The sequence below is a fragment of the Cardiocondyla obscurior genome, linkage group LG02 (genome assembly GCF_019399895.1).
Source record: "Cardiocondyla obscurior isolate alpha-2009 linkage group LG02, Cobs3.1, whole genome shotgun sequence".
Lineage (NCBI taxonomy): Eukaryota > Metazoa > Arthropoda > Insecta > Hymenoptera > Formicidae > Cardiocondyla > Cardiocondyla obscurior.
The window spans coordinates 9607005-9633538 of record NC_091865.1 but is presented as its reverse complement, the minus strand read 5'-3'; the positions used below and the strand labels follow the sequence as shown (position 1 = coordinate 9633538).

The 26534-nt window shown below is 44.8% G+C and overlaps 1 long non-coding RNA gene across 1 annotated transcript in view; it reads left to right on the top strand.

Moving 5' to 3' along the window:
- Positions 1–26534, top strand: part of LOC139113087 (uncharacterized) — a 104746-nt gene that overhangs the window by 45616 nt on the left and 32596 nt on the right. The window contains exon 9 of the long non-coding RNA XR_011547605.1: positions 14714–14822. This is a non-coding gene — a long non-coding RNA (uncharacterized lncRNA). The remainder of the gene's footprint in view (positions 1–14713; positions 14823–26534) is intronic.

Below are 26534 nucleotides of genomic sequence, written 5' to 3'. Positions count from 1 at the left end.
TCTTTTTTTTCTTTCTTTCTCTCTTTCGACGTGCGAACTTTCGTCTGACCGTCTTTGTCGCGCGTCACCGAATTTATGACATAGCGACCCCAGCATATCGGCACCGACAATCTGCACGGATCGCGCGAGTCGTCGCAGTTGCAATTTCCACGAAATTGCACTCTTGCCCGAAAGTTTGATAGCCGTCGCGAGGCATCGAAATTGAGTGCGGCTAAACCAACCGACTCGGTAATGAACGTCAAGCGCCGTCTTACGTAAGAATGGATATTAATCAATGGGAATAAATAAGACGTAATAAAATGACAACCGACAGGGCACCGCACGCTATAAATAATTGGACGAAGGTGGGCACTGAAACTTCTGTCAGCTTATCTGACCGTGCAATCCTGTAATTTTCAATATATAGCAATTCGGTACCTAACTTTGTATCTGTTAATAACACCTCTCTATATTCTGACACACGACGGACAAACTTTCTCGTCGTGAAAACTTCTCATTTCTTTTGTTCGAAACAGGTTCTCCGCGCGACTCCGATATACCCTATCTTGCAGCTGTGCATTGTAAATTAATCCGAAGCGCAGCGCGGTTAACGCGGCAGATTGGATTTTCTGTTTTTTTTTTTCTTTTTTTTTTCGTTTATTTCTTTATTTTTTTCGCGTAATCGGGCGGCTCAACGCAGCCTTCGCGCGTCGATTTATACCGGTTAATTCCCGAAAAGCGCCGTTACGTTTATCCCGAACGGGTGATCTTGATTTATTAATGAGGCGAAAATAATTAAGAGCCGCCGGCATTATCGTGAGCGAGGCGCTTTCGGCCGGTGCGCGATTAATTTCGAGGGATCGTAGAATTAAGGTCGAGAAAAGGAAAGAGAATCCGGTCCCGACCCGGAACGCAACAGTAGTATTTAAGGAACCTGTTTGAAGAGAGACAGAGAGAGAGAAACGGCAACGAGATCCCAGGTAAAGGTGGAGGTAGAACTTTCGGGACCCGAGAGAGGTGGGACGGCAACCTGGCAGCGGGATGAACGTGCTAATATACGTACAGACCATAAACAATCATCATAAATATTTCGGTCGACACATTAGCCGGCTCGTCTGCCAACACTGGAGAGGCCCACCTTTTGCAATCCCATGCGTCTTTAATCACGCGGAGAGAAGGAGAGACGTGACCCGGCACCCGCCCGTCTGGTGAGCGGTCCGCGGGGTTTCCGAATACCTCGTTTCGTCTAATTAAGATAATAACGTCGAGCCGTTCATTTAAATTCTCGCAAAATCTCGCGACCGCGCGCGGTCGTTTCCACATTCACCAATGATTTGTTACGTTTTATAGGTGTCAATATGATTTTCGAGACGAGTGCGATGTAAAACGACGCATCAATATTAATATTTCTGAAGGTTCTCTTTCAAAAGCGCGTTACCGAAACACGATGCATAATTTATAAAGCAACTACGTCGTTGGCGAATACGCAGGCGGTGGCGACTCGAAAAACGTCGATAGCACCTTCGGGTGTTTTTCCGATAGGTACCGAAAATTTTCATCGCGTCCTACCGTGTGGCAGGAGTAATATCGACCGGTTCCTCTCTTTCTCTCTCTTTCAATCTCTGACGGGCGCCGTTTGAATTATTATCGCCATTAGGCGTTGTTATTTTTTCGAAGGAGCTCGACGAGTTTCGTTGGCAGCGACGGGGATTACGGCCCACGAGAGGCGATCGATGCGCCCACGAAAAAGCGAGGCGCTAATGATATTGAAATGGATGCGAGTTATGTGCCGGCCATTTCGGTTCTCCCCTTTGGGGTTCCCTTTTACGTTCTGGGCACTCTTCTCGACCTCCTCCTAACCCCGATGCTACTCTTTCATCCCCTTCTATCATCTAGCACCTCTACGGTGCCCGGGGTCCAGCTCCATTCTCTTTCTCTCTCTTTTTCTCCCTCTTTCTCGCTTTCCAGGTCCCTGGGGTTAGGTTACCTTGTTAGTTCTGGCCTCCATTGCCCGTGTGCCCTCTGGCCAGGCCGTAGAATTGCTTTCTATTGTAAATAACGCCGCAAAATATACCAACGCCCGCGAAATTGATTTCTCGTATCACCTGGCGCGAAAGTAATCGCCCTCGCGATCTCATTCTGCGACGATTTCCGGTGGGACCAATCCGTTGGCCGTAGGCCCGGCAACAATTTCGCTCGATAAATCTCTAGTATCTCGGAAAGTCGAAAATTTAATGCAACAAACGCGGTACTGCCTTTGCAAAATTATTCCGAAAGACATCCATTAAGGACTAACTATCTGGCTGTTGATAGGAAATAATTATGATTTACATCAATCAATTACATAATTTTGTTGCACAAAAGCGTGTCTGAGAAACGTCAAGTATAATGAAGGAATAATTTTTTTTTTTTTTTTTTTTTTTAAATTTAATCCGTGCGAAATTGACTTTCACTGACTCTCACCACACATGCACCAGCGTAATTGCCAAACGTATTAAATTAAATTCACATAATAGCTCACCTCGTGGATTTCTAGCGTACGATCGTTTAATTCTCCTTTAATTCCGCGGCTCGTCCTCAAAGAGCAATCGCGCTGAAATCGTTATCGCGAATCTCGCATCGGCGTGAGGTGGGAAAGTTGGATTTCTCTGTGGTCTTTTTGACCCACGCGTAATGTCAAACAACATGTCCGACGTTGCTCGATGCAATGCGTTTCTGATTACGATCAGCTGCGGCTTAATAATTCCTGATTAAATACCCATCATCGTGCTAAATTAATCCACTCCCGCGAAATACGCCGGACGTGCAGTGTGAATACTCTTGCGGGAGCGTTGCGCGATATTAGCGTCGCGGCTAATTGCGCTGTCGATTCGCTGGAAATCGTTTCAACGGGGCCGTTAAAAATAACGACATATAAGTGGATACTTTTCTTATTTTAACGAACATTTATTGCGGAAAGTAAAATTCAGCCACTTAACTTTATTAAACAACGTTCGGTTTTACGGTCTGTGTTAGATTTTTATTTATCGCGTTTACGAACGAATAAAGAATCGTGTTAAAGGACACGCGATACGTTTATGTATACCAAATTTTTATACTTGCGTCACTTTTTTGCATATTTATTCCTCCTTTTCGCCGCGGGAGGACATAAATTCGGCGCTGCTGCCTTCGAAAGGGCAAGAAGGCCGTTCCCTTCGAAGGAGGCACAAAAGCACCCGGCGAGATGCCCTTTATCGCGGAATTTTCTGCCCAATAAAGTGCGCCGGGCGTGGTAGCGTGCGGCAACCGTTGTCAACGCGACACGTTTGGGGAATCATTTTTTGACGATTGAGAATATTTCTATGGGTTTTATGACGTGGCACCGTCTTGCCGTTTTCACGGGGTTTTCATTCGCAACGTACAATAGCGCGCTCGATCGCGTCGCAGCGCCGGTCATTCCTCATCTCGACCGTACACTTCGGCTGTGCCATTTGTCCCCGTAACTCTTCGTGTTAATCCAGACGTGATTTTCACGAGCGAGTGCACCTCAACGGCACGCCGGAATTTACCAAGCCAGCACGCGTGCAAGCAGAATGACTTTTCCCCAACGTTGAAAAGCGCGGAACGATTGACCCGGTTAAATTACTTGTATTGGCTTACGAGACTTGATATTTTCTTTCATACATTTATACTTTGGGTTATTCGTAGTAAATTAGACGTAAAATGTATTAAACGTTTCCGCGTGTGACGATCCATAAAATTTTATATTCCCCCATTTCGTGCCATCGCAAAGATAGAAATATGCGCCAAACGTTCGTTTTATTTTGGCATTTTTTTACGCCAGCGTTATAAAGAGAGAAAAAAAAAATTTTTTTTAAAGCTTTTTGTCACGCAAAAAAGGACACAAAAATCACGCAATTGTAACAATTCTAAAACGCTTTATAGGTTGATTTCCTTACAACTTTCCGTTCTCCGTAATTGTGCTTTCTTTATCGCGGCCATCCTCTTTTTCATACCGCCGTCGGCAAGACGATTCTTCCAAATGAATTGCTCCGATGTGACATCTTAATCCACGACTACGCTGCGAGCACTGGACGAATTAGATGCTCATGAGAAGCCTATAGAAAATTTGTTTGCATTCATCCGCTATGCGTCCAATGCTGGCAGGTGATATCTCGAGGTCTCTCATTTCGTGATCGCCGCCAAAAAGCAAAGGAATGAAGGATCGTTTTTCGAAACCGGGGGGAGGGAGGGGGAGAGAGGTCAACCTGCGAATTTCCACGCGGTCGATCTTATTGTTCCGCGATTTCGTGGCGTACGGGAGAAGGAGGAGGAGTGTTCCCGCGAGCTTTTGTCGCCCAAGTGTGGATTTCAGGTCGCCTATTGTCAAGTTTCGAGTGCCTTCTTTATGACGAGGGAGATGAGAAGAACTCGTGCTGCTGGGATGGTCCCGGCCGTCCCATTGTCGGAGTCAATCTTTGCCTCGTTAGACGCTTATTTTCGCGCTTATTTACACCCCCTCGACAATGCCGACGCGGCTGGGGCGCCTGTACGAAACCGATGGACTCCGCGGCGTGATTCTCAGGACGCATACACATGTCCAAAGGAGCTCGCGATTTGTTTGCCTTTCTTCTCGAGGGATGTCATCGAGACGGAAGATCAGTAAAGCGATCGGCTTCGTAAAGCAATGGCTGCGCAGATGGAGGAAAATTTTAAACGAACGTCTATTATCGACGAAGCGAATCGAAACGGTCGTCGCGATATTATCTAGAATTTTTCCTTCGCTGCCTGGTAGTTTTTGTATCTACTTTGACGATTGCTCGAGCGAGGTGGTACTCTCTCGCGCGCCGCATGAAAAATCCTAATAGTCCGCATTACTAATAACCGCTACACTGGAAGGGCGTGTCGAGAGGGGGCTCTAAAAGTCCCGGACAGGTAATAACTCTATCCTCCCGGCCCGGCTTCGTCCGATCGGCCGGCTCGCACCGCTCGTTTCGCTGGTTATACACGTGCGTTCCGCCGCGCGGGGAAACTAACCGTGCCGACGTAACAGCGTGCAATTAAGTTAAACAATTGCTTAGACCGTCATAAACAATCCGCGACGTACATACAAATCATCGGTCCCAACCCGGGGTCCCGACATCCGTCGGCGTAAAAAACGTCCACGCTCTCTTCCTCGGTCTCGTCGGGGATCAGTTCCACCCCGCACCGCCTTCACCACCTTTTTCTTATCCTTTTCCCCCTTCCCGGTTGCTCGCTTCATCATCATTTTCTTACACCTTGACGGCCGGGCCGGTCTTCATCGTTGGTAACCCGGGTCGTGGCGAAATTTCGGGCGTCCGCTCGCCCCGGACCAGATAAACCGTCCGGTAATGATATCTTACATCATCGCGATAATGGCGCCTTTCGCGATGCACGCTGAGTTTATAAATTATCGAATTAATGGCGCCGTGTTGAGTAACGATGATCAACCCGGGCTTTATCGCCGCCGTTTAAGTGACCGTTGAAAAGTACTCCCGTGAGCAGATACATCTCCAGCCCGGGCCGGTCTTACCGTGATTTAAAATACGGTCCGATCTAGACCGCGCCGAGGTGCACCGCGTGATACGTCAGAAATTGCACGACGAGAACGAGACAGGCACTGGGGAAATTCACGAGATGCCCGCCGCGCGAATGGCATGACAAATGTTACCCCGCGATTTTCCGAAGAGTATGCGGGAATGTCATCTCGCGGATTTTACGATGTAGCAACGGAATCGCGTCACTTTCAATAATTGTTACGGTATGTTAAGCTCCGCTCGATAAGGCCCTTTATTTATGGTGTTAAACGCACTGGCGGTGTTAATAGCCGTTCTCGAAACTTTCAAAGTTACACAAAGTATCTCGAAGTATCTTCTGCAAATTGCGCTTATTATCACAGGAAAAGTACTGACTGCGCCGACACGCACATCGATCACGCGAGCGTACGAGCGTACGAACCGGTAAGCCACGAACAAAAGAAGGAATAATTATTGTCGATCATTACGAGCATAATTAGCAGTGTTACTAGCAGCAATTGCTAACATGGACACATATGTGTATATTATAAGCATAAAATTATTTTTCTGCAATAAGAAAAACAAGAAACTGTGCGTTAATTACCTGCCGTCATGAAATCTCACGTGCTAGGAGAAAAAGAGACATAGCGCGGAGAGGTTTAATTTTTACGTTTGAGATTAAAAAAATATTTATTAAGTACTAAATGAAAGTCTCGCTTTGGTTATCGCCAGAGTCGCAAACTTAGTCCGAACGTCTCGCACACCCGCGATTATCTAATATTATTTATGTCTAATGCTGGCAACTCAACGTGGCAATAAATAAGGTAATAGCGCGAGCCATTAAGTCGATGCTTTCCGGAGTGATATTTTCTCACTGGTCGATCTCGCCCTGTTCTCGCGCCCACGAATACGGCGCCGTTTTATCGCTTGTCATCTGTCAAACGTCACGCACAATGTTCGATTCCGCATTGGCAGTGATTTGCGACATAATGACGTTGATGTCGAAGAAGCACCGGTGCTCGATCGCAACCGTCCTTTTGTTTCAGATCTTTCGAGTTTAGAATGTAGATTGTGCGCATTACATTTTTTTTTTTTTTTTTTTTTTTTTTACTGTGTTTAGCACAATAATGTTTGAACGCGTGAAAACTATAAAATATAAAATATAATCGAAAGTTAATTAATTATTTCGCACGCGTTCTGTTAATTTTATATTCCGCGTTTGGCTTCCACGTATATCTTCGTGCCGGATGAGGAAAGGAATTAATATAAATAAATTTCAATTTTCAACCGGGGCTCGAAATAAGTTTCAATTACAACTTATTACCAGCGTACCGGCGCGAAACACAGTTATTATTCGTGCCATATCGTCACCTCGCGACTCGCCGATTCGCTTCTGGGAATTCAATTTAACATTTCTCGCGTGAACTTCTTCGGTCGGGCCAAAAGGCGGATGCGCGCGGTTGCAACAGCAAGTGGTTTACTTAATTGCACATCTCGTGAGGAAAAGAGAAAGACGGGAGGAGAAATCATTAGCTCAAGTTGTTTTCCTATCAGAAACTACGTATTATCTCATTTGCTCAAGAAAGTATTCGTATTCCATCCGGTGGTACACTCTAACCTTTGTTCCCTTTGAAAAGCTGCAGAACGTAATCGACCACGCGCACGTTATTCTCGCATCGCCCCATTCTTCTTTACCAAAAAAAGGAATTTTGAATCAGCGAAATTCTTTAAATTTTAGAGAATTTTAGACTGATTTATATGGTCTCAAAAGAAACTTTTTTTAAATTTAGAAGAAAATTATTTAAACGCAATATTATTTTTACGTAGAAAAATTTTGTATTACACGCTAACCGCTACCGTAAAATCTCTTGCATTTCTATTTAGAGAAAATATCAGTGAGCTCATCTTACACTGTTATTCGGGTGTTTTATCATTTTGAAACAGGCTTATTAAGTAATAGCCCATGGACGTTTATTATTATAACGCATGAATATTTTTCTGATTATTTCAACATTAACGAATATAAAGTGTGCATTTTTATTTTCACAAATGTAAATAAATACGTCGAGAACTGTCGATCATATCATATTTCAACGCGATCTTTTGTTCCTGCCTCTTCGACCTATGACTCAGTCTTGCGCAAGTGCGAAACTGGTTGTAATAAATATGACACCATTTTGGAAACTGTGCGCCTCCTAATGAGCCTCTTTAGCCTGTTATTAAATTATAAATTATGACAATCTTATTTCCCATTTAATAAACCGGACGTTTTACCACGGCCGTTAATTTCTTACCGACACCTAGGGGCCCCCACGAGATATTTCATGGGCCTCGAAAAACTGGTTCGTGTTATTCACTCCCGTCGAAGGGGCGAAGGTACAGGGAGCTTCGAATCGTTTTAGATTCATATTTCCTACAAATCAATACCGAGGACTTTATTCTTTCCCGCACTTTTACGTTGGGCTCCAATTTTATATCCTCATTGTTATTAGACTCGCAGCGTGCAGTGAAATAAAGTAACTTAATTCCGTAGGAATTTATGGTTGACAAACAAGCAAACGATAATTTTACTAAAAGATAGCCTCCCGCTCGGCCGCTTAAAAATAACGCGCGCTCTCTCTGTTTCTCCCTCTTTCTTTTCGCGCTTCTATATATCATCCGCGTGTTAAGTAAAAACTCGTTGCGCTACCGACGCAGTCGGAATGGACGTAGCAGCTTCGGTGCCGATTGGCTTTTCAGCTGAAAAAAAAACGTAACTCGCGATATCGCAGCGTGTTACCGTTAAGCTTCGATTTCGACCGCCGATACTTTATGCCCGTTGTGCGTTAAATTTCGCAGCACGATCTGTGGCCGCGAGAACGGCGCGCTGTTCTTTAACTCGGCTAAACGAACGTAAAAAGTGATACTTATTGGACCACGCGCGAGCGGATCCATGGAAACGACACCGATCTATGCCGAGCGTTACTTAATCCGATCCCTTCTCACATGGCGTCCCGCGGTGTGCACGGCGCTTTATTAACCGTCAATTGTTTGTTCAACATTCCCCAAAAACCCCCGTAAACGTTCGCCGGCCTGATTTACTGCCCGCTCGCCTGGGCCCCATGAGGCCCCTTCTTTGCCCGTCGACGTCCGTAAGGATCATTTAAAAATCCTCTCGGGCCCAAAGAACGTCTGCGTCCCCGACCTGTGCGGAGGCGTTCTTTTCTCCAGGAAATCACCTTAATGCAACCCCACGGCAAATTCCGCTCGACACTTCTATCTTTTTTTTTTTTTCCTCCTCGAACCGCATACCGAAACGCGCAGAGGCAATCGGTTTCAACCTTTAACCTTTTTTGGGATGCAAATTTATCCTGACAAATGAATTTCGATTAAGTACATTGTTGTTATTTCAACATTATTATTTTCGTTTGACGGTAATGATCGATTATTGACCGTGGTCACTAGCGTGCTTCGCGAAATGTAATCTCCCGCGTCGCGTATCTGTAGTTTCGAGAAGTTATACTTCTTTAGCGGTAGTCGACGAAATTTTGAATATTCGCAAAAATGAAATGGAATCGCTTGAAGGCCAGTCCCGACCCTCGATGCGCGAGAATGAAAGGTGAGCTACGTTTCGAGCTGATCGAAAACCCCGGCGAGCGCCGGAACGATTTAGATAAGATCCCCATCGATGACCCCTTCGCCTCTCGTCGTGGTCGAAGAGCCTCGCCCGGATCGAGGCGGCCGCGTATAGCCATAATAAGCCACCGCGCGAGCCCATTAGTTGGATTATTAAATTTCTCGGTCGCGCCGGAGTGGGAAGAGGCGGGGGAGAGAGAGGTCCCGAGAGAGCGAGCCAGCAGGTTTCGCGTTTAGGCAGCCATTAGCCTCGAGATTTACACCGCGCCGTAACTCATCGTACTCATTTGTTCGTCCCGCTCGCTCCTTCTCCCGCGAGCAAAAGAGAGGTGAGCGGCCCTCCTCGCTCGGAACCTCGGGGTCCACCCTCGGAGCTTCGACAGACTCCATTCACCGTGGCTACGCGATTGGCTGATCCTTCATTCGGCGCGTATCCCCCTGTCACGTTTCCGTTCCCTCGTACCGCGTGGCGTGTAAACAGTCTGTTTTAACGTGCACCTCTCGCCGAGCTTCCCCGAAGAGAGCACGGTGGCCTGGACGAGCGTGATGCCGACGTGTTATTAATTCAACGCGTTCCCGCACACGCTCCGTTCCTCGCGATGATAGTCGCGGAAATATCCGCCCGCGCTTATTCGAAACCCGGAGGAAGGCACCGCGATTGCATCCAACAAAGCACGGTTCTTTTTTTTCTTTTTTTTGGGAAAGTTTTTTTTTTCCTGTCGCAAATCTTTACGCTTTTATAGAGATTTAGTTGAACGCTTCTTATGTTAATTTCTTTTCTTACGTTCTTCATCTACAAATTGTAACGTCACGAATAAAAATAATCGTTTCTTTTCATTATCTTTCTTAATATACGCGTGTAATGTAACGTTTAAACGATATATCTTTCGGAAGGATTTTAATGATACCACTTTCTTTCGTCAGCTGGCCTTTTCCCATGATTCTTATCGTCGTTATCTCGATTGCGAGGTTTTTGAACAGTTTTGTTCGCCCGTGCCGCGGAACACGACTGTAAATTCTGGCGGGTAATAATTGTCAGCGGCCCGTAATAATTACGGTGACGAGGAGGCGTCGGTTCTGGTACAAGCCGTTGATGCCCGATAAGATTCCCGCAGACGAAAGGTGTTGCACGATTCTCTTGATTCGCAGACTGTGTCGGGCGCTATAAAATTGTCAGAAAGACAGCGACGCAAAATAGAAGACTAACGAGCAAAACGGCGTGTCAGCATAGATTACGCAAGGAAATATTTTACGCGCCCATCTCGCTCTCTTCTCCGTATGCAAATTCTTCTTTACTAGTACCTTTATGCAAATGTCCCCTTCCTGGCACCGCCGGGGCGGCAAATTGCGCATTCTATGCATTGGTGGATTGGCTATTATCTTAACGGAAATCGTTACGATACCATCGCGGTTCTCGTGACGTATATTATATAATTACAGATTGAGATGTCTAGCACCAAATGCAGTTATACGTTGCGATGTACAAAGTCCGTTCGCGAAACTGCACGGTGGCTTGCGCACGTTGAAGTTGCCCGTTACCCTTTCGGAGCGTTCGACGCGGTTGTCATTTAAAAGGCAGGCGGACAGAACCCGGGATGAATCGTGGCGCGAGATCGATGATACATGATCAAGTTCGCGAGATGGTATCGCTAATTGCACGTGGCCGGTAACAATGGTGTGATTGTCTTAGACGACGCAGCATCTCTACAAGAGAGAGAGAGCGACCGAGCCTGCCCCTTTTCGCTCTTTTTTTCCCTGTTCTACCGCCCTCGCTGCAACCCGGTGCAGCCTCGTGTCCTCTTCCCGCGCTTTCTCACTACGTGCTCCTCTTCCGTCCCGCCGTCTTCGTTCACATGCACGTATAGATGCCATTATGGTCGCATTATGGTGCGTGAAGGTGGGCGCCAAACTTTTAAATCGACGCCTCCGCAATCAAATTACAGACCGGGACACGAGACGCGATGCCCATGCATTATTTATGTATCATGCCGCGTGCCTTGGCACCGGGAAGGCATCTCGCACGTAGGGCACACGCAGCCACAGTGGGCGAGAAAGGGGGCTCCGACGCTACGAAGAGCCTCGGAGAGATCGTCGCGAGAGCATATAGGTGTTGATAATTCGACGGCATTATGGAAATGTTAACGAGATTCTTCAGTTGCGCGCGACTCGCTTCCCTACAAAATTAAAGCAGGGGTCAGGAGAGAGAGAGAAGGGGATCGATCAAGCAAACTTTGCGTCTCGGTGCAAGCGCGTACGTGCTCGGAAAAAATCGAATCTGCGGAACACAATGTGCGCTCTGCATTTTTTTTTACCTTTTTCGGAAAGGATTATCGAGAGATTAATTCCTGACTAGTGTAACGCACCGTCCCTTTCGTTGTTATGCATCCAATTTTTTTTTTTTTTTTTTGTCTTTTATTTGAGATATTGTATCATATACGCAATAAAATCTTACAGTAATAAAAATGCTGATAAAAAAATATCGGGTATTTATCTCGCGATTAATTACTGGAAAATTTCTAGGACTTCAGGTTTTTTTTGTAAGATCGAGTGCGGCTTAAATAAAACGCGAATCACATAGGTTAAATTTAATTTTTCTGTACGACACGCTCAACGTTAATATTCGGCAGGCCAAGTTATTAGTTCGTAGATAATCTCTCCGATCGATTATTCCATCTTACATCGAGATCGATGGGAAGTTCCGTGGCGAATTGCCCGGCAAGCACCGGACGATCGCCGCGCGCCTTCAACATCTCAGCGATTAATCGGCAATTATTCGCGCGCAGGTCGGCGGGATCACGTGCTGATGCTTAAGCGTGTTTAACTATTACAGTCGGCGTTCGCATGACAGGAATATCCCGATTGAGTGCCACCCAGTTGGCGAAGAAGAGAGAGAGAAAGAGATAGAGAAAGCGTGCGTACGAGGGAGGAAGGATCGCGAGGGGTCTTTCTTCGCGACTATGCGTGCTGCCATGCGGATATCACGCGACGCATACTTACTATCGCGCGAGCTCGCACATTATCATGGCACGTTCGTAATAAAGCACGGACACACTTTACGCACGGGTACGCAAACTTCGATCTCGCCCGCGAAGGATTCCCGGAACATTCGTGTCGCGCCATCGCATCGTCAGGAGATCGTTTCAATTATTTAACGGGCAGCCCGATCTCAGGCGTCTTTATCCGCGACGATCCCGGGGATCGTGATCCAGGTGTTAACGATCTTATAGAAATAACTCAGGCGCGATGATGTGACGGGACTGCCAATGGGATCTCCGACTATCCCGTTGGCGCTTCCGCGTCCAGATCGAGCGACAATTCTCTCGATTGATTTAAAGTCAAATGTTTCTCAAAGTGCCATGTTTATTGCACGAAGAATGCTAATATTTTTTATGGTAAGCTTTTATGAGGTAAAAAATAAATTTCAACGTTCTTTTTTTTTCTTTTTTTTTTATTTTTAAGACAAGTGCTTACATCAGTATTTCGGGCTCATGAGAGCGCGGTATAAAATCGCGTCATCGGGCAATTAGTAGGTCATTAGACTTCTAGACACGTTTTATCGTCTATATTTTCACCTCCCGTGAGGTGCGCACGGTGGCGCAAGATGAAGGTGCAACAGCTACGAGTGCCGGATGGAATTCCAGTCTCGTTGCCACTACGTGGGTGTCTCCGCTCCTTTTTGCCATAAGCATTCGTTCTACCGCTCGTTGACCTGCCGCTGAAAATCGCGCGTTCTTAAACGTGAACGCTAAGAGCACGGATGCCAGCACGTTTCGGCGACCCGTCGTGATCGATTCTGCAAACGCGCTTGTTAATGACGACGTCGAAAAATGTCACGAACCATCGCCGCCACCAATTGCGACGTTTCGATAAATGTTCCAAGTTCCAGAATCAAGATATGTAAAGTAAAAAAAATATATATATATATTTAAAGCTTAAAAAGAATAAAAAATCCGGCTCCATTTAATTATTTTTTTACTCGCATCTTTTGCGAGTAAATTAATAATTTCGCAAAATTTATGCGCATTCGTGTGCAGCGTTCGGATTTGAGGGATTTAAATACGCTACACTGCTCATAAACGCAGTTAGGCGTTTCACATAGCCATATATACAAGTTGCCGATGGTAATCTCGCCCGGTTGGAAAATCGTCGGCCGCACCCGGCTGTATGCTCGAGGCAAATCAGAAAATTAGATCTCTGCCCCGCTCCCGGAAAAACACGACAGGGATGAGGTAGGCAGGAAGCGACTGGAACCAAGGCCGAGGCGTCGGGGCCTCTTAACTTCGAAGTCAAAACCTGGTGTCCCGTCCGGTCCATTGTCGCCTCTTAACGAGATTAAGCGTCCTCTTTTCAGATCGGCCGCTCGGCCGGACAAGCCGCGAACCCAAAAAATAAATATTTTGAGGGTCTATTGTCGGGGGAGTCGCGGCGTGTGCAGATGTGAAATCATTTTCGGCGCGTATCGAGCGTGGTACCAGGCGACAAAAGAAATGAGCGAGAGAGAGAGAGGAAGGGGCAAAAGAAAAAAGCGCAAGGGGTCGTAGGAAACCTCGTGGTTCTCGGATAATGCATCGCTCGATATCGGAGCCGCGCGACGAGGATTTCGCGGTTTTTGACTCTGAATAGAGGAGGCGGCACACGATTGAAACGTCACCTCGGTCTAGTATTGTCAGCTAATGTTGATTTTACGAGCGGTACCTTGTGACTTCGCGCACCGAAAGCTCAAGTCCCGTCCACTGAAGCGGAAGTCAAAGGGACTCCTCGCGTTCTCACGTAGCACGCGGAAGGTTGGAAAATTCGTAGCGGTTCCGGATTTTCTCAAGTGCTATCTTTTGCTTGCGCAGAATCTTATTCGGAGACGGGAAAGAAAGTTCAGCAAAATATGCTAGATAGTTCGCGAGGGAGATGCATTTTTTTTTTCTTTAGAAATGTTTGTTACAAACTAAAGAGCTGAGTTACTTAAGATTAATTTTACATATTGGACTTTGGTTCAACAGTTGTTTAAAAATATACAAGTTTTTACAGATATTTACACATTATTATAAAATAACTAATGTGTAAAAATATTAAATTAATATAAATCATAATTAAAAAAAAAATTATTCTTAATTATTTACTTATTTTTATTAACTTTAATAATTTTAAATAATTTCTCTCTGCTAGAAAGCCGCGTATTTAAAATAAATTATTGCTAATTTCTGCACTGCGTTTCCTCATCGGGAATTCTTTGAATAAAAAAGAAAGGGAAAGAGCAAAAGGACGACGGGCGTTTGAACTAGTCCGTTTGACATGGGATCAGTTACCATTGGTTCACCTGGTGGTCTGCGCTTCTGCGGGAAGTCTAATCTAATCTGACAGGTCACCGGTATAACAGACTCGGATTAACTAGCGTTTTGTATAAGATAGTCCACCGATTTCGAGATCAATGCACCCAGAAAGAAAAAGTATTTTTCGTGCGGAATAATTTTTTTTCTAATGTTATATTCTAAAGTGAATATTTTACAGCAAACATATTCTTCTTTTAATAACGTGAAATATTTGTCTCAAATTAATAAGATATTTTTGCGCTTTACTTTTGTACTAACTAAGAAAAAAATTGATTTCAGGTGCTGCAACACGTCGGGATAATCCAGGATACTGCCACGAAAGACAGGAAGGAAGGAAGGAAGGAAAGAAGAAAAATAACCTATTCTAACCTAATCGAAAGCTACAAACGTAAGTAAATGATTCAAAAAAAATTATCAAAATTAATTAATATCTTTAAATAAAATGTCACGCGCGAATATACTTCCAGCAAATATAAATAACGTAACGGACGGCGCGCGATAATTCTTTAACGTTACATCGTGACTCTCGTCGTGCCTCACTTTGCGGGACGCCAATTATTAAAGCGTGAATACTTTAACGTTAAATGCTTTAACGACGTCGTCCGCGGCAGAAAGAGAAGCGAGCTTTATTCACGTCGCCGTTGTATAATGCGCCCGCTTCTGTGGAAAGAGGGTCCGGAAGGGGAGTCGGACCAACGAACTTGCGGGGGAGAGCCTGAGAGCAAGGAGGGCCTCTCGCTTCACCATAAATGCCCGTTTATTACCGCGGCAATATTACCGTCCGCTCAAGGGCCGCGCGCGTTTTATAGGTAATAACTCATTTGGGAATTAGGCTCTTTAACACAAAGCCCTCGGTTTTCGATAAGCATCTTCCAGTCTCCCGAGTATAACCGGAGAAAATGAGAAGTCTTCTCTCTCCCTCCCGCCCCTTCTTTCGTATAATGTCTCGGTTTGGATCCATTGAATCGGCCGCTATTTACACACGTAATACGTTCGTATAACGCGCATGCTGTTGCGGCAACGAGCTGCGATGCATAACGGCATAGTGGGAAGTCTATCGACCTTTACTGCCTACGGCAGTCTCTTTCCGTCAGATTTTCTCAGCTAATACTCGTCTTCGAACACCGCCATCGTAATACGTCGTTGTGTCCCCGACTTCTGAATAACTGTCGTGGCAATGCGAACGAAAGGAATCTGATCCGTGCAGCTAGGTTTCTAATCTCTAGAGAGAGAGAGAGAGAGAAAGAGAGAGAGAGGTGGGGAAGGGTTATAGAAATCTCGTGTGAATTGTTACGGCGCTATCGATCATTCTAAAGTTCCTGCGGAACTGCCGCTCGCCGTCATTAATTTTCTGACGCAATCATCAGTTGCGTTATGTACATTGCTGTAAACGATGGCATCTAGATCCCGCGGTTGATAAATGATATCGTTGTTTTTCAGTATTCTCATTTCGTTATTGATTTAACACGGCGCGATATTTTATTATATTTCCAAACAAGACGCTAAATAATCGAACGTTGTTACACAAACAGCTGATTCGCCGGTGATAAACTAATAACTTGCAATTGACGGCGGGATATATCGTTGTTCGTGCGGATAAAATATTTTAATTCTACCGTCTCTCTTAAACGCGTTGGCTTTTAAGGCACGTGCACGAATTCCGTAAAAGGCGGAGTTTAAAAAGTCTCTGGAGCACGTTTAAAAGGAGTCAGGCGAAAATTCGAAAGCGACCGTGCGAGGGTAATCATACCCATCGCGAAGAAAAGAATTGTACGTCTGTGAAAAGAAAAACGATTTTAAAGAGGCATCTCTAAGCTGAGAAAAAATTCTAATTCCGCTATTCCCATGCGGGAATGCATTTTTGAGAAAAGATCTGTGAAATCCGGCGAAAGAAATTGCCCCTATTATAATACTGTAGACTTTTGCTGTAAATATTTAACTTAACATTTCGAGTTTTCACATCAAAGCTTTGATTTTTAATTCAAATTTTTTAAAATTTATTTTTTTATTTTTTTAGTGACAAAATATTATTTTAGAAAATAGATATTGAAAATTATTTATTAAATTAAAGGAGTTAAACATTTGGATTATTATATCGATCTAACAAATTCAGGTATCTTCAGGTCGTCTTTAAGATCACTGTACGCGGATATTCATGCGAGATAATCGTAAATCGCCAAAGCGTGTATAAGGAGATATTCCACAGGATCTCTAATCATACGATCGAGTCATTGATTATGTTTTATCGGTTCCGCGAAAAAGATGTTGCCTCGCAGCCGATCAATAGATCGATCGTCCATGGCGATCACGTTGGACAGCTCTTGTTTACATACCTCGGCAGTGACCACTCTTGAATTTGAAATGCTGCCTCCTACCTTTAGGCGCGTTCTCGAAAAGCCATCTTTGCTTTGCTGCCGTCATCTTAAAGAAAAAAAAAAAAAAGAAAAAATTATTTTAAAAAATTTGAATAATAGTTTTATCGTGTATGTCTCGTCTTTAATTAAATGGACTCCAATTATTTTACTCGCCACGTATAATCACATATAAATAAATCTCAGCGGCTAAAAAAGGCCAAAAATATTCCATACTTGAGAATGACGCTAACTGTTCAGAACAAACCTTAAGAATTTCGCAGAAGGGCACGTTCCGAGTGCCTCGCAGGCCGTAACGTCGCGAAAAGACAGCATCTCGCGACACCGTGCGAGAGACTTCCTTCCTGTCAGGTTCGCTCATCAGCGATGTCAGTCACACCCAGGCGATATTTCAGAGACGCCTCGGGCGCTCGTACTCGGTCCGTAGGTGCGTTTTGTTTATGGCGGTCCTAACTCGGTCCTTCGCCGAGTTAGGTACACGCGGCGCGCATCGCGGATTCGTGATTAATTGGCGGCCTTCCAGGTAGCCAGTCGATATTGGCCGGTGGCGACTATGCGGCGCACCGTTCGCGATCTCCCGTCGCTGGCACCAGCCATTGTTCCATGATTAATCATCCATTCGCAAGTCACCGTTCTTTCGCGGTAAAGAGCGTCGTTTCGATGTCTCCCGTGTCTTTCGCGCGTTTTACGTCCACGATCGATCGATCGTCCGTTCGTATTGCTCGCTCGCGAGCACGCCCATGACTACGTCGAGGTAGAATAATCAGTCTTACTCCAATACGCAACATACGCCGTAGGGTTGCATTCGGTTTTTCTCATTTGGAATAAACGATACGTAATTTTAATTTAATTATATGCGGTAATTTTGTGTGAACTCTGCACTCTCCTGTCCCGCCAGTTTTACCTCCTTCAAGTCTGTCTGTATAAAATATCTAACGCCTGCAATTCCGAGATTATGTCAGATTTGTTTCGAACCTCGCTATCTGAACGTAATTATCACTTCATTAATAGTCTATTACTAGTTCGTTATGTCTACAGGATGTCTGATAACCGCTATCGTTTGCGATATGATTTCCTGTCTTGTCATCAGGATGTAAAACTAAAACATGTGTGTTACTGCATGTAGAAAAAAATTTGTGACAATGCTCTATTTTTTCCCCCCTAATTTATCTTAAAATATAAAATTTAATAAAAAAAATCTGTCTATCAAAATTTAATTGATTCAAATTTAATTTTAAAAGTTTTACAATTACCTCCGTTAATTTTTATTCAAGTTGAGACGCGAGAAGATTAATCAACGACGTCAAGTGGGAATTCATAAACCGATATGCGGTACATTACATAGTTTACGCCAGACGCTTCGTCACTTTATCGCCGATGACACGCGATCGAGTGTCGATGACGAGCGTTTCCGTGTAATGTGACATTAAAAAAAAAAAAGAATAAAAAAAATATAATCAAAGATTCTACACGTCCCCATCATAACCATTTACCGTTGACACCGTCTGCATCGTTCAATCGTCACCACGCACGGTGCATACGCGATCGAGTGCAGGTCTCGAGACGGCTGGCAGTCGTAACGACGAGACTCGTCAAAAGCCGGAAGTTTGCGGCGACGCGACGCGGTGCTGTATTAAATGTCGCGCTGGTAATCAATATTACCCGGCATTGTTAATCGATTACGAATTTCCATCAGATTTCATCGGCCGCTCGGCGATCACGCGCGAAGGAAGTCACGGTAAAAACGTCTCTCGAGAAGCATTCGCGTGGAATACCAATCGACGCGCAACGCGTGCAATTAGCGATGCGTGCCATATTAAATTTCGTGAGGAATCCCAGCGATTCCCTTCATCTCGCGGGCGAACATTTTGTTGCCTAACGACAAGCCGTTCGAACACTTTTTTTTTCCTTTTCCTTTTCTTTCTTTTTTTTTCTCCGGAATAATCGGCGAATTCCAGAATTCAAATAAAGATAATTTAAGACGGAATAAATCGCTTACATAGTGGAACGTTCGGCCGACACGTTCGTGCGAATGTAGAATCTGTGTAATCTGCGGACAGGTGATTTTACTAACGACTTTTAAATTTGGTAGGAACGATTTTAGAATTTCCGCAGCATACCCACACGAACATTGACTTCGGCGAAACCAGCCGACGTGATTCTAATACTTTACCTCTCCTCCGCAGAATTCCGCCAATTTCTCTGCTATATATCCGTCAGCTCGTCAAATTAATCACTGATCTATCTTCCCCGTTGGGATTTCTTCTCGCCTATCTGAGGGCGGATCGCATTTTTGAGTGCCTCTCGGGAACTCGCCAATCGCAGAAATTTCGCGTATCCCAATAAAACCGAGACGGCCGTGTCGGCAACACGTGTCCACGATCCTCCACGAAATGCGAAAAATGTCTCAGCTTTTGCTGGCTCGGCTCGCTAAATCTATCCGTCCGATCTCGACATTCGTTCCCGTCGGTTTGCCGGGTTCAATTGCCGACGCGAACTCTCGCTTTGCGAGCCCCGAATCGTTATCAGCCCGCGGGATAAAATTTAACACGCCAATCACTCGTGATATTTATACCACATCGCAATTACGTCCGTGGAAAAAAAAGAAAAAAAAAATTTGCGATTGACTAATTAATTAAATGAACTTAGTATGCGATTAAATTTCACGTTAACATTTCAAAAATAAAAATCTCTCTTCCTCCGCTAGATTAAAAATTAAACCTCATTGATCTGTTGTGGCTTTTTAACTTCCCTGAACAATATCGCAATTTATTTCTCGTAACAATCGAGATTACATCACAACGAGCTGTTTAAAACATTTGACGGAAGATTAAAATAAAATAGATCTCAGTGGGGCGCGTCAGAAATATCGGATACCTAAGTGATACGTTAAAGACGGTGATTTCGCTCCGTGCATTCACACGATTCGCGAGAGACCTTGATGCGCGAAAGGGAGACGCGGGGTGGAGGGAGATGATGCCGCCGCGTGGACCAGGGCTCTCTCTTTCTCGGGGTTAACCGTGAGCGTGTCGCTGGCGCAGTATGATGCCGATCCTATCTGAGGCGGCTAATATAGTTGTCGTGAATATCTTAAGGCTGGGCGCGCGCATTCCACGGGGCTTCTCTTCGAGGGTCGCCACGGGGCGCCCATTCGATCTGGCGAAAGCATCTGCTAATTCGGAATCATGGGAATTTGATTGGCCTTCTCTCGGTGGGTACGTGCCCTTATCGCTCCCGCAAGCGTCGCCGGAATTAATTCTACGTTAAGTTCACCGTTCACCGTTACTCGCTCGTTGACGGAGATCGACTGGCTGACAATTATCAATCGGAGGAAGTGTACACATAAAAAAAAAAAAAAAAAAAAAAAGAATGCCGTGAGAAAAAGAACTCTCTCTAAATAATCTGCGTTCTATCGTTTCCGTATCGTCTCGAACAGCACAGGTCAACCGGCATGAATGAAAATTATTAATATTTGTAGAAAAAAATTTTTTATATGAGTTTTATTCGAGGTGCTTGGAAGAAAATTGCAGTTGTTTGATTTTAATTCATAGAATAACATATCGACGTGATTTCGCCTTGTAAGATTTTAATTTGTATAAAAACGGATCGTTCGGTTTTTATCTCAATTATGTCCGCCATCCTTCTTGCCTAAGAAACGCGATCTGCTCGCAGGTAATCCCGCAGCAAACGGCTAACGGCCGATTCATCACTGACCGGCGTAATCCGCGACGAAGCGGCGTGCAAATCGATTACGCTAAAAGATCGCGAGATTACGCGGCGTATTCCACGGCAACTTTGTTACATCGACACCGGCGACAAGAAATAATCGGCCGCTTCCCGTTGCGCGCGCGCTCGCATAATGCGCCACGAGATAAACTCTCGGACGCGTTCCGCTCTTCGTTCCGGATGCTGCGAGCCGGACACGTTCTCCCTCTTCGTGGAGAAGGCTAATAAAAGAGGAAGAAAGAAAGTGAGAAAGAGAGAGCTGAAACCGCACCGTCCTTCGGCGAATTAGCATGTAAATCCGCGGTATTAAGACGTCGGTGGTAACGCGGGATGATGAAACGCTCCGTCCCGGCATTGTTAATCAAGGAATTAGCATATGAAATCTGTATTATATACGCGAGACCTCGTGGTATCAGCCCAGCCATGTGGGATGCGCCAGGTAACCCTCTCAGGAACGCGCACTTCCAACGTCGGACTATGATCTTTGTAAAACTCCGCGTGCTCTCCACCGCGACGTGCGCGATTCATTTTTGCGAAGACCGAGACGCGCGACGGAGCTCTAAAAGAGAGAAAAAATTTAACAGTAGCTTTGGAAACAGTTTAACAATTTTTCACAACATCCTTCGCGTAGACATAATTACATAATTATTAACATCTTGGTCAAGTCTTACCTGTTGCGGGAAATATTCCATTTAAAAAGGGACCTCACGTACGATTTAAAATATTTTTATTGCAATATTTTCGCGGATGGCAATATCAAGAATCGGGATTAAAAACCGCGATCAGATGATTTCTCGTTTAATTTATTGACGGCGCCAATGCTACCGTCCGGGCTCGAAATATTACATGCGTAGGTCGAAACCCTCTTCGGCGAATCCGTCAGAGGCTTTTCTGCACGGTGGCTCTGTCGCACACGTGGACGTACTAAAAAGGGACCGTGTGGGCCCGAATGTGAACGCATCTACGTAGCCACGGCATCGCATCCCAATGTACATACGTGCGCCACGAAAGTACGGGGTGTACATAATAAATAAGAGGGACTTTATCAGATCCCACGCAGACCCCTGCGGCTACCAGCAGCATTATAATGCCCGTAAGCTGATTAGCCGCTTGAATTTGTCCACGTTCTTATAATTGGCTCAATAAGCAGGTTGCCCGATTAACGGTCCTTCTCTCTCTTTCTCTCTCTTTCTCTCTCTTTCTCGTTTCTTTGAATATTTACACACATTTTCCTGCAGCTTGCTCGTTTTCGGCCGAGTCTTGCGTCTCTGTGTTACCGTGAATATACATGGTATATATCGCGGATCGCCGAATGGCAAATGCCCTCGGACAAACGCGAGGAAATATGGATGGCGTAACCGTGGCCGCGTGAAAAATCTCCATAAGCGACGGCCCTCTTTATATACCGCGGCCGTAAAGGCATTAATGTTGGGGTATTTTTTAGATTTACGACGTGCCACTGTATATATTAATCGCGTTTACCCTCGCATACATTATCGCCGCGTGATATATATTGAGATCTTTGATCGCGAGAATTAGCAGAAACGCTCTATCTCTCTTTTTCTTCCGACAATATTATTTTTATATTAATAAATAATAGTCTTTTTTATTTTGCACACGCGCAACGTATGCAAGCTGAAACTTATTTATTGCAATTTTAATTATACTGGATTTTAATTTCGCTTGATGGATGGTTTTTTAGTCTAGTAATATTACGTCGGTGCGTTTAAATGTTTAATGATCGTTCGCGCGAACATCACCTTGGTGTGCAGACACCTTTAAGCCGTATTTATTCAACAGCGAGCCCGAAAACCCCGGGAGGGAACAAAACGCGCAACAAATAGGAGTTAATCGGCCGGCTACATCGATACTAAACGCGCGGTTCATTGTGTGGAGGCAAACGCCTGCTCGATATAATTGGCCTCTAATTAGAGTCCGACAAAAAGTAAACTCATCGCTCGTTCGTCCCACTAACTCTACCACTTCTCTTCTTACTGTTTTCTCGTCCCCGAGATATCTTCGCTGTACCCTCGTCTCCTTTATTCACGTCCTACGAAACCTTTTCTTTGTCCTTTGACTTGTCGATCTGTCCGGGGAGGCCTCGCCTTTCGCAACTCTTCGAGAATTTCCATCTCTGTTTCCTTTGACTTTAATTAAACTCGGCACTACCAGTCGTATGACAATCGCGACTTCAATGACGATAAAGATTAAAGTGCCATCGAGGGAAAAAATATTCATTACGAAACGTAGTAATGTTCGAATTGCCCGAAGATAAATATAATATATGCAGAAACGGTGACAGAGTTAAGCGCTTGAGCGATTGAAATTTCCATATCAGCGAAAAGGTGGAGAGTTGGCATCCGAGGTCTCGGAATGAATACATCCCGAGACTCCTACGCCACTGCTCTCGGGGTACCTGTCAGCGTGTCGGGAGGCGCGCTCGCGAGCCGTTTAACGCTTTACACATCGTCGACGGGGCGACGACTCAACTAGCCCGCGCCGAGCGCGGCGATGGAGATTGATTTGCCTTTGTTGGCAATTAGCCCGCGTCCATTAGTCAGCCGCTGACTTTTCAATCGACCGCCAAAACGAACGAACGGGAGGGATCGTTACGGGGCAGCCTCGTCATCGCCGGACAAATGGATTTTCTTCACGGGCTCCCTCAACCTCCCTTAATCCTGCCCCCTCTCGCCGCGGATGGAACGCGACGCGACGTACGTGTTTACGCGTCGAAAAATCTCCGCCAGCGCGGTGGTTAATTAGAGGGATAGGATATTCTGGTCCTTGGACAGTGGATGTTCCCCCGAGAGGCCGCGTCGTTGCGAACGTGCGCGCAGAGCTGAAGACAATCGCGATAAAGCGCAGCTTAGAATGACTTCGATTTCTCTTTCGCGGCGCGCGGGAGGAAATACCTTTTACTCGGCAATGTTGTTCACAAGTGTCGAGAGAGATTAGAAGTCGGATAGAATTGTGCTTTCTTGTTATGTCACTAGACATTACTCAGCGCGCGCTTACATGGCATTTTAAGCACCTTTCTTTAAATGTAATTTAATTATACATTTAAGTATTAATTAAATTTATTTCTTCGGGACGATCACGGAAACTGTAAATTATTGATCTAATTAATCTTTTTTTTTATTTTTCTTTTTTTTTAATAGGGATTTCTCTCTCAACAATTTTTGGTTTATAATATCATTTGATGCTTCAATTAGGTTTAGCCATTGCCATTGATGGCGAGGGAATTTCCAGCTTACCCGATAATCGAGTCATAATTTATCGAAACGCGAGAACGCTATTACTGTCGTCGAATATTCGAGCCTGGTGAATCTCGTCTTCGCATAATTTTCTCTCTTTCTCGTTTCTTCTCGTCCCGGGTTGCCCCCTTTGAGCCATGTCGTGCTTTTTTTCGGCGGCCAATTAGACTATGATTTACAACGATCGTTTAGACGAGCATTTAACGCTCGTAAAAGTCCGCCGCTACCGATAATTAGCGAGACATTAAACTCATTAAAGTGGCTGCCGCGCAATATGCCAATTAATTAACGATCGGCCAGCTCGTCAAATAAAACCCAATTTTAATCGCATTCGAGGAGTATCTCTTTTGTTGTGTGAACCTGCAAAACAAGGCCCGTCATTAACGCACCTTTTTATTTTAATAAAAACAATATAATAATTTGTAACATAATTTTTGTGTAGGTATATCTAAAATAGAATTTTTTAAATTTTATAAATATAATATTTGTTTCTTGTTAGCAAAACTATATATTTTACATTAAATAAAACAGCAGTATATTTTTTATTCGTTTAATACAAGTCCGTTCATATTTCGAATCTCGCGAGCAGTTAACTCGTAGCAAGACGAGATACTTCTTACAGAGCAGCTAGAAATTCCGAAGAACGTTCACCGCGGAAATCCACAATTTTAGACACGAGCGAGCGAGAGAGTTAACATTGTTGCTGTGCAGTTAATTGGAGCGATTTCGAAGTGAATTGTTAGTGCGCGGAGGTGTTGCCGGGTCGTAACCTCGAGGCTTTACAGAGTATCGTGGCTAAGGGAGATGAACGAAGGGGGAGGATGGGGAGGGCGGGAGAAGACAAACAGACGCGATGATGGCGAGAGAGGATGGGCGAAGGGAGAAAACGTGCAAGAACACGAAGACACGAAACGAAGAGAGCATCGGGAGGCGTCTCGAGGTGGCGGATGATCGGGAGAAGAACCTGGAGGAGAAGAGGAAAAGAGAGAAGGGAAGAAAGAGAGAGAAAGAGTGAGCACGGGTATGGGTTAACGAGGGTGTGATTCATGGGGCCCCGGCGGCGCGGTTCCCCGTTCGCGGTCGAAAGGTGCTCATATCCCGAAATTATGTCGAGCCTGCACCTGCTGCATCCACGAATTTCAAGTTTCCTCGGCGATCGGTGTTGTCCTCTAACAGTAGTTTGACGTGTAACATATCCCTTCCTCCCCCTTATTCTCCTACGATCGATCGTGAAATCGAGGAGATAAACGGCGTGACAAATCGATCGACGACTTTAATGCCTGGTATCATCGCGTCTCGGCGTGTATGTACCCTGCACGCACATAATACGCGCGTAAAATCTTCTGAGCAGAGATTAATTACGGGTATTTAAATTAATAATGCCTTAACGCTGCACAGTTAAATTATTTGATGGTAATAAACCTTTGGTTTCCTAAAGAAAAAGAAATTAATTAATTAATTAAAATTGTTGGATCTTTTACTTAAAAATATTTTGCGCGCGTTGAAAATTATCGTTCTCGAAAACAATTTTATTTCGTTATCTTAAACATTCGATCCCAACGTGTTGTCGACCAGCATTTTCTTAGCTTAGTTTTGCACCAGAAGCTACCGAGATATTTTCGTACGATTGCAACACCCAATAAATCGCTAATCACTTAAATCACCCGAGATTTAAACTCGCTCGGCGTAACGAGTGCTAAGCCGAGCTTTCAGGTAAAGCGTCTCTTCGAAAGGTTTAACTATGTCCCTTCCTCGACTTCCTGCGCAGATTTTTGCGCTTGGGACAAAGCTGAGAGCCACTGCGTGACGCATTCAGGTATTATTTAACTTGGTTAGGGAGCGACGGTGCGTGCGACTGATGGGTATGAGGTTGTAAAGGATCCCTTCGAGACATTAATATTACCAACGTAAGCACTGACTCTTGCTTGTAATCATGGTGCATCGTTGCACCGGCCGGGCTGTACGAGAGTCTACTTTGGCTTCGCACATGCACACACGGCGCTCGTTCGCCGCCGCTTTCACGTGAACGTTTTTCTCCCCGCCCGCAAGTCGATCGCACGAGGATTGTCATCGCGTCGTTAACCGATGCGCACCGTGCGCCCCTTAAACGACCGGTGTTTTCGCTTTAGCGTCAATTTATCCAATTTATTCCGAGGTTACGTCGAATTAAGGGAAAACGGCGTAAACGCCGCGATACCGCGAGACTCACCATGCCCGCCTCGGGCGGGGACGCGGATGATTGAGGAAAGTCAGCCGATGGGCGAGACCCGATCGCCGATTATCTTATACCTCCGTTCTCGTCTCATTTAAATGGGAGCGCAGCGGGAAAGATAATGGTCCTGGGGTGATGACAGGGAAATCGGTTGTCCTTGTGGCGATACCTAATTGGATTATCTCTCGTCTTGACCATCCGACGCGAGCGAAAAAATTTTTTTAATGCTTTTCTGCTTGTATTTCTCCACTTTTTTTTATCGCTAGAACTATTTAAATATTTTTACGTGTTAATATTAGTGTTATTGCGAGCAATCGAAGATGAGGAAACTTAGTTTCTTAATTTTTAAATAAAAAAATTATATTTGCAAAGCAAAATTCAATTATAATTTTGTAATTCTTACGCGAAAGGTTGAATTAAATTTTTTTTTTATTTTTTTTAGACGACAAAGTATACGCAATAAGAAATATATATTAATATCATCTAACAATACACGATGATTTATAAAGTATGACTGTTATTGGATCTCGTTTTAA